Here is an 8458-nt window from a genome sequence, read left to right as displayed (position 1 = left end):
CGCTTTCATATAAATTTGTGTAGCATATTGTTAACTCCGTATTTGAATTAAGTGAAATAAACCGCGTGTTACGTGGGTCAGACACATAAGCTGCAACTCCCGGAACAAGTGTATTATGACCAAATACATCCAGCCAGTGGAATCCAATACGAAGTTGTTAGATGATCTTAAATCTGTGGAATTAGTACTTACGACACTACCTACTTAAACTACCTTTCTCCTCAATTAGTTTATCACTTGCGCATTATATAGATCCAAACTTTGCTAGACGATTACCCACGTATAAAAGCTTACTAAGATTATTTCATAGACTATTTCCCACCTTTTACTTTGCATGCAAAGGGTCCTATTATAATGTAGGGTTACTCCTCCCGCACAGGCCATGAAGGCCCAAAGGTACCGACTGGCCGCCGTGTCATCCTCAGACCACAGGCGTCACTGGATGCGGACATGAAGGGGCATGTGGTCAGCACACCGCTCTCCCGGCCGTATGTCAGTTTCCGAGACCGGAGCCGCTACTTCTCAATCAAGTAGCTCCTTAGTTTGCCTCACAAGGGCTGAGTGCACCCCGCTTGCCAACAGCTCTCGGCAGACCGGATGGTCACCCATCCAAGTGCTAGCCCAGCCCGACGGCGCTTAACTTCGATGATCTGACGGGAACCGGTGTTACCACAGCGGAAACGCCGTTGGCTGTAATCTAGACTTGTAGTTTATAATAAGTAACTACCTGTTCATAGGAAATTACTGGCATTTCTGTTGTAATCCACATTTTCTTATGTGAGAGGATATTTCATATAAATTTCCCAGAAAGTAACAATGACAATCATTGGAGTAATGCCTATTACTTTATAATAACATAAAAACGATATAATTCACCTTAGCGTGCATCCAGCAATTAAATTATCAGCCGCAACAAAAAATTACGCTCGTATCCTACTACTACAGAAATGTTGCAGAGTGTGATGCAAGCCTTTGTCCGCTTCTCCATCGTCACAAAATTCTCGGAATATCGTATGGCTTAACGTGCATGCGTCCGCCTTCCTAGCTGAGTGGTCAGCGTAGATGCCTGCCATGCGAAAGGCCCGTGTCCGATTCCCAGTACTACCAAGGATTTTTCCTTGGTGGGAGGCCTGTTGCAGGTGCAGTCAGCCTCAGGAACTACAGGAGTGAGTAGTAGCGGCTCCACGGTGTGGAAAGTTGACAAAACGGCCGGGAGAGCCGTGTGCCGACAACATGTCCCTCCACAGCGCATTCATTGACACCTCGAGGAAGTAGGTGACACTGCCGAACGTCGGCATCCCTTGGGCCTCCACGGCCTTGGCACCTAACATCTCGTTTAATGTAGATGCCATGGACAACTAGGATGACACATGCTCTATTAGACAAGTAAACAACCAAAGGGCGAGAAATTTGCATGAACTCTGTCCCGTCTTGCTTGTCTAATTATAAAGCAGGGTTTCTATCAGAATTCAAGCAAAAACCTTCATCTGTCTTTGTAAGGTTACTTGCTAAGTTATCTCTGCTGCTACCCTAATAACACTATCCCAGTAGTTGCAAGCGCACTTTTTAATCTCTGTATTGCTATATTCCATAGCATGACCTGTACCAAGGCAATGTTCAGACTCAGTGGGAAGGAGTACATCGTACTTCGGTTCACAGGGCGCATGTCATCTCAGACCCTAAAACTTCAGCAGCTGATAGTTTGGCGCGGCACTGCAAGGAGCGCTGAATAACGTGCAACTGCCTCTCTATGTATTCTCTACCTTTTTCACACACATTTATATCATAAACAACTAGCGCCACCACACAAGCAGGGATAACAAACGTGACGTCGGAGTTACATTCCGCTAAACTGTTTACTGATAGTTAAAACGCTTGTTGTGCCACCGACCAACAATGAATTTGGTGTGTGATGAAAATAAAGTGGCACTAAAGTCTAAGGTCATTTTGCGTTATGCAGGTAGCGTTTCCAAAAGATTTGGCCGTATTTAGCGGTGGCGTGGTGTGAAATGTGTTTTTCGACCACCGTCAAAGATTAGGGATTCTAAGTGATGATCCTGGTTCAAAAAAATGGTTCAAATGGCTCTGAGCACTATGGGACTTAACAGCTGAGGTCATCAGTCCCCTAGAACTTAGAACTACTTAAACCTAACTAACCTAAGAACATCACACACATCCACGCCCGAGGCAGGATTCGAACCTGCGACCGTAGCGGTCGCGCGGTTCCAGACTGTAGGCCTAGAACCGCTCGGCCATCCCGGCCGGCGATGATCCTGGTACGCGTGATGTTCAAATGTGTGTGAAATCTTATGGGACTTAACTGCTTAGGTCATCAGTCCCTAAGCTTACACACTACTTAACCTAAATTATCCTAGACACACATACACACACACACACACACACACACACACACACACACACACACACACACACACATGGTACGCGTGATGCTGGTGCCTACCACATCCCACGCAATTCTGACCTATCATACTTTGGTCAGACCATCAGGACTGTGGAAGACCGGTGTAAAGATCGTGAGCATTACACTCGCTTACAACAGCCGAGAAAATCTGCTATTGCAGAACGGTGCCTAAGTACCGGTCATCCTACGGAATATAATAACATATAATAACGCAGAGATTCTGACGTGCACTGTGTAATGGTACTTGAATTACGTAACCATTACGGCACCTCATCTGAACCTCTCGATACCAGTAATATTCTACTGTGTTTCTGTGAAGTAGTTAACATATTTCTGAGACAACATTTCAATTTGATTTCACTTTTGATACATCTATATGTTTATATTGCAATGATATTATTCTTATGTGTATTCTTTCTTTTGTCACTATGATCTTTGACGTACTTGTAACTCTGATTTTTGGGCGCGTAAGCCATAGTTTGTTAGTTGTTGAGTTGTTAGAGAGTCGGACCTTGAAAAGGTCAAGTCGTGGACGTCATGTTGGAAAGACGAATATTGTCGTCAGCTCATAAAATGTGAACTTTAACAGTGACTGTGAGGAAGATGTTTTCAAGTATGTTTTGTATTGTGAAGTGATGTTTGTGTGTCACGTGATATTGCAATAAAAGCAATTAAAAGGAAGTGTAACTTAATTTCGGAGTGTTGATTATTTTTTTACATCACCATTGTCCAACAAAAGTGTAAGTCCAACAAAAGTGTAATCTCCAAGAATGGTTTGAGAAGCGCATCTACAAAACTTTTGAATATAGCAGGGTAAAACGTAGGCCTCTTTGCATCCGAGCTTGGAATCATAACCACCTAGATTTTCAACGATTGAGCCATGATTTTACGACAAGACCAGCGTGGGAAACACAAAAATATGAGTGCCTAGTTTTTTCATTATTACATGAAATGACTATTAACAGTGCTCTAATGACACCTGCCACATAATATGACTGTTGTTGCCCGATAATGCAGTATTTAGCAGCGTGAGCAACACCACAATCGTTATTAAAATTTTGACCTTTGTTGTGGTAGGGTTGTTAGAACTGGCAGTTATTGGGATAATGTTATTAAAAAATCACTCGAGATTAAATTAGTAAGTGACCATATAAGTAGGTCTGGAGATTGTCGCTTAAGTTCTGCTTGAAATCCTGCTGCCTACCTGGTCAAACAGCAAAGGGTCACAGTTAATGCTACTGACTGACCCTTTGATAATTAAAATTCGCTGTCGATAACTTCTGACGTTAAGTCATCTTTGGTTACGTGGTAGCGCTGGTTGTTTCCATTGTGTGTACTGTCCTTTTGCATATGCCGTATTATGGTTCTTGGTTGGCGTATTCCCGACCACCAACCGTTTAAATGCTCGTTGCATTGAAAAGATTGGGTGTTCACCTGTCTAACGGCGGTTGTCGAAGACCTCACCCGCCCGCATTCCCGTAAGTCGTTTGAGCAACAACAACGTTGCCAGTCGTATCCCATGGGAAGGGCTGTAAGAGTAACGAGTACATTTTGTGTATTACATATTTGTATTGTCGCGGCACATATCCGTAACAAACTATAGGTTACTCGTTACTACCGTTACCGAACGTCATTGCTAACGCTCTTGAATTTTCCATTTTCATTACGTCTCTTTCTTGAACAAATTTGTTTCTTCTACGCATTGATGAACAGTCTAATTTCACACCTACTGCCTCATATACCTCGAACAATGCGACAACAAGTGGAATACTCATGGAATACTATGTCCCAATATGACATTCGATACCTCTGCGATTGCAGGATTGTTGAAGCGAGAAATAATGCTAATTTTTTTTATAAACAACACACACTGTTAGGCACCACATTTTCGTTGGGTGTCCCAGCGAGGTCAGGTGCGAAACTGTGTGCAGGGAATATATATTCCAATTTCTGGTAAACAATTCACTTTATATTGGAATCTAAATATAGCCAGTGTGAACTGTAAAACAGTTAATTGTGTGATGCAAGCGCATGACAGGACTACCGGACTGGCTACAGGTAGAACGCAGCCTTTCTATCAGCCTCGGCACTAGAATGGGGAGGGGTAGCAGCTTCCTAGCCCCGACCCCCTTTAACCAGCGAGAAAGACCCCGGTACACATTTTGACAGCGGGCTGAGTGTATCTAGAGCCGTCTTTAAGGGATTGTAACGAGGAAAAATCCCCGCCTCACCAGGGATTGAACACGGCGTTCCCGCTATACCACCACCGTCACTATGCCGAACTGTAAGTGATGGTGGTGGTGGTTAGTGTTTAACGTCCCGTCGACAACGAGGTCATTAGAGACGGAGCGCAAGCTCGGGTTAGGGAAGGATTGGGAAGGAAATCGGCCGTGCCCTTTCAAAGGAACCATCCCGGCATTTGCCTGAAACGATTTAGGGAAATCACGGAAAACCCAAATCAGGATGGCCGGAGACGGGATTGAACCGTCGTCCTCCCGAATCTGTAAGTGATGTTATTGCTATTGTTTAGTGACGTATGTGACAGAAACTGGAATTTGCACCTAATTTCACAGACGCACATAACAACAACAAAATCGCGCTTGTCTTGTATGTAGTCCTACATAATAATGTGGCAACGAAATTTCGTGCACCTGAAGGTTGCGGAAAACGTCGTGCAAATGGTGCTACTACACATGACTGAAGCAGCAAACTATATTATTTGTAAAAGTAATAAGACAGCCGCAGACCTCATCCAGATCGATATGACGTGTATCCACATTGGTATAAAGGTCGGTTCTGGGGGAGGTCACAGTGCTTACAGTCTCTACTTTTCCCCTCTTCTCCACCCCCTCCCACCACCCTCTCTACGGTCAAATTTAACTTGCCGTCATTCCAACTTTTAATGTGACCCAAATGCCTAATTTTATAATGATATTTATACGGTAAAATACGTAAACATTTTTATATGATAATAATAATTTGTTGACATTAATACTTCACATCATTTTCGCCATTTCCAAATAACTGCAGTTCAGAAAAAGTAGCATTTTAAATCATTCAAAATTTTCAGAAGTACTTATGCCATACAGTTAATTTAAGAACAATAGTCGCAACAATCTCTCACAACGTAAGAAATTGAGTATACAGTCATTAGACAGGGTTACACAAAAATTAGTTATGATTTGAAAATGCACTAATTCACAAATAATGTAGGTAGAGAGATAAAAATTGACACACATAAGAGAAATGACGTGGGAGATTGAAACCAGAAACGAGTGCAAAAACTGGCCTGCAGATTACACTGGGCAGCGACGCATCAGTGATGCCACACGAGAATCGTGTATGAAGTGAGCTGCAGTGAAGAGGGAGTCAGATCATCCTTAGCCTGGCTAAGAAACACATGCTGGAAGGTGCGATTTTTATGCAGGGTGGCCTCAACCCATATTTCTGCCACGTGCGAAAGATGTTTGAGGACATAGTTTGGTGAGGATCGGGCGTTGAGGTTCCACGTCCATCATGCAAAAAAAAAAAAAAAAAAAAAGCCTCCCACTGCGGTTTCTCATCATACCTACTGATGTTCACGCGGCTCCTCCCGTCGGAGGTTCGAGTCCTCCCTCGGGCATGGATGTGTGTTGTCGTTAGCGTAAGTTAGTTTAAGTTAGATTAAGTAGTGTGTAAGCCTAGAGACCGATGACCTCAGCAGTTTGGTCCCATAGGAACTTACCACAAATTTCGAAATATCCAAAACGGACATGCTGTACAGTGCTGTTGACAACTGGTCCCTTGACGGCTGAGATGGTGAGCATTTGTTATAGAGAACATCGTCTTTGCTAAAAATCAATTATTGTGCTAATTATTGCTTTTGTATCATATGAAGTGCCATCTGTTGGTTATTTTGTGCAGTTTTTTCTTTCAGTAAAGTCTCATATTATTTCAAGCGTGTGTGTCAATTTTTACCTATCCACTTACATTATCCCGTGAAGTACTGAATTTTCAAATCTTAACAGACTTTTCGGCCACCCTGTACGTCACATAGCGGTATGATTGCAAACACGAGTGTGCAGCGTATGGCTTCGCGAACGTGTAGATGCGACGAGCGCTCTTTCTTACAGTCATTTCCGCTTACATTCGGGAAGTGAGTCTTGTTATTTTTTCCTCAGTGAGCAGGCATTTTACCTTTTCTGTCTTACCTTTTCTCAGTTTCCTGCAGTTTGCCTGTTCTATTTGCAGACTCTCGTACCGTGACGAATTCGTTATTGGAAGCAGGTAAGGTCAACAGGTGGATAGTTGCCTTTAGATGCTTGGAATGTGCTCCACAAGCAATCAATAAGCAAGGCTAACCGCGAGTGCCACAAACTGAAAAGTATCCTATATTAAACATAGCAGGAAATTTCCCAATGTTCCTTATCCTTCTCGGGGTTGAGTTTTCATATTTCTTTATTCTCTGAGCGTTAGCTAAGAAATTTGGGAATTTAACTTTGTAAAATATGATCGCTTTCACAAAAACGTTTTATGGATTGGGGACATGACACTCCTGAGGCCCAAAGCACCTTTCTCCCAGGGATCTGCGTCTGGTCTCGTCATAGATGATTATAACGATACACAGTACAGTTTGTGTTTTCTTTTTCATCGTAACTCTTTCGACTGATTGGCAGCTCTCCATCTTGATGCATTAGAAGCTAATTGTTTCAATCCTGCATAATTAGAGACTCCTGCATTATGTATAATTTGTTGTCAATATATGCCACTCGCAGTTCGTATTCCGGCTGTATTCCATTATAATGTTTGTTCTAGACGTTTACGAGGAAATGGTTTTGTCTTATTGTGTGACCAATCCACTAGTGTCTTCTCCTAAATGACTTTTCCTTTGTCAATTCGTCGCAGGACCACCTCGTTGGTAATTTTTTCTTTACAATTAACATTGACAGGCATCTCCAACACCGAAACTCAAATCCTTCTGTTGATTAGATTTCATTCTTTCCTACTGTCCATAATTCACAGCCGTACATTTCTACGTTCGGAATGCAGTTCTTAATGAACATTTTCCTTGCTTCAGTATTCATTTTAGTTTAAAAAGAGTCTTTTATTCATGAACATTGCTATTGCTCCTCCAGATCTTCATGTTTTCTTTTCTCCTTCCTTTTCTCTTCCGTCTTCAGTTGTCTTCCTTCCTAAATACATTCCCTGACAAAAAAGTGGAGCCCCAGAGTATATCGTTGTATATGAATGTACACACGATCGGCGGGTATGTAAGTCATTATAGTTCAAAAATGTTTCAAATGGCTCTAAGCACTATGGGACTTTACATCTGAGGCCATCAGTCCCCTAGACTTAGAACTACTTAAACCTAACTAACCTAAGGACAGCACACACATCCATGCCCGAGGCACGATTCGAACCTGCGACCGTAGCGGTCGCGCGGTTCCAGACTGAAGCGCCTAGAACCGTTCGGCCTCTGTGGCCGGACGTTATAGTTGCAACTCACTGTGACACGTAGAATAACCACCAGAATGCATTAGTGTTTTTAGTGTTTTAGTGTTTCTTAGCAGACTTGGTACGGTATATAAGGGAATGAACAGTGGCGTGTGGTGAGCGACCACTGTGAGGGACACGGAAATGACACGTACTCGTGTGAGACAGAATCATCGGCAGTTGACAGAGTTTCAACGGGCCTTATTGTGAGCCTTCACTTAGCCAGCTGCCGGATCGTCGGGCATCCAGATGAGGAGAGCATTCAGATGTGACAATGGCGCGATGTTGGGCCACATGCGAACATCACGTAAAGCACAGTCTTCGTCGAGGTTCCGATCGACCACGTGTGACCACCGCAAAGGAGGATCGCCGTATTGTGCACCAAGCACATCGTAACCCCTTCACACCTGCGGCTGACATTCGAAAACAGCTAATGGACTCCCTACAACACTCGGTGTCATCGCACACCATTGGACTTGCAGGAGTCATACTAAGGAATTACCATCCGTGCGTCGGCTGCCGTCACAACACAAACTGCTACGTTTGCAGTAGTACCGTGACCGG

General features: G+C 43.3%; 1 pseudogene; it reads right to left on the bottom strand.

Annotated features, from left to right (window-relative positions):
• Nucleotides 1-573: 573 nt before the first annotated feature.
• On the bottom strand, nucleotides 574-691 carry LOC124791195 (annotated as a pseudogene).
• Nucleotides 692-8458: the final 7767 nt, after the last annotated feature.

This window comes from Schistocerca piceifrons, chromosome 3 (genome assembly GCF_021461385.2).
Source record: "Schistocerca piceifrons isolate TAMUIC-IGC-003096 chromosome 3, iqSchPice1.1, whole genome shotgun sequence".
Lineage (NCBI taxonomy): Eukaryota > Metazoa > Arthropoda > Insecta > Orthoptera > Acrididae > Schistocerca > Schistocerca piceifrons.
Note: the sequence above shows the minus strand (reverse complement) of the source record. Positions and strands in the feature narration are given on the sequence as shown.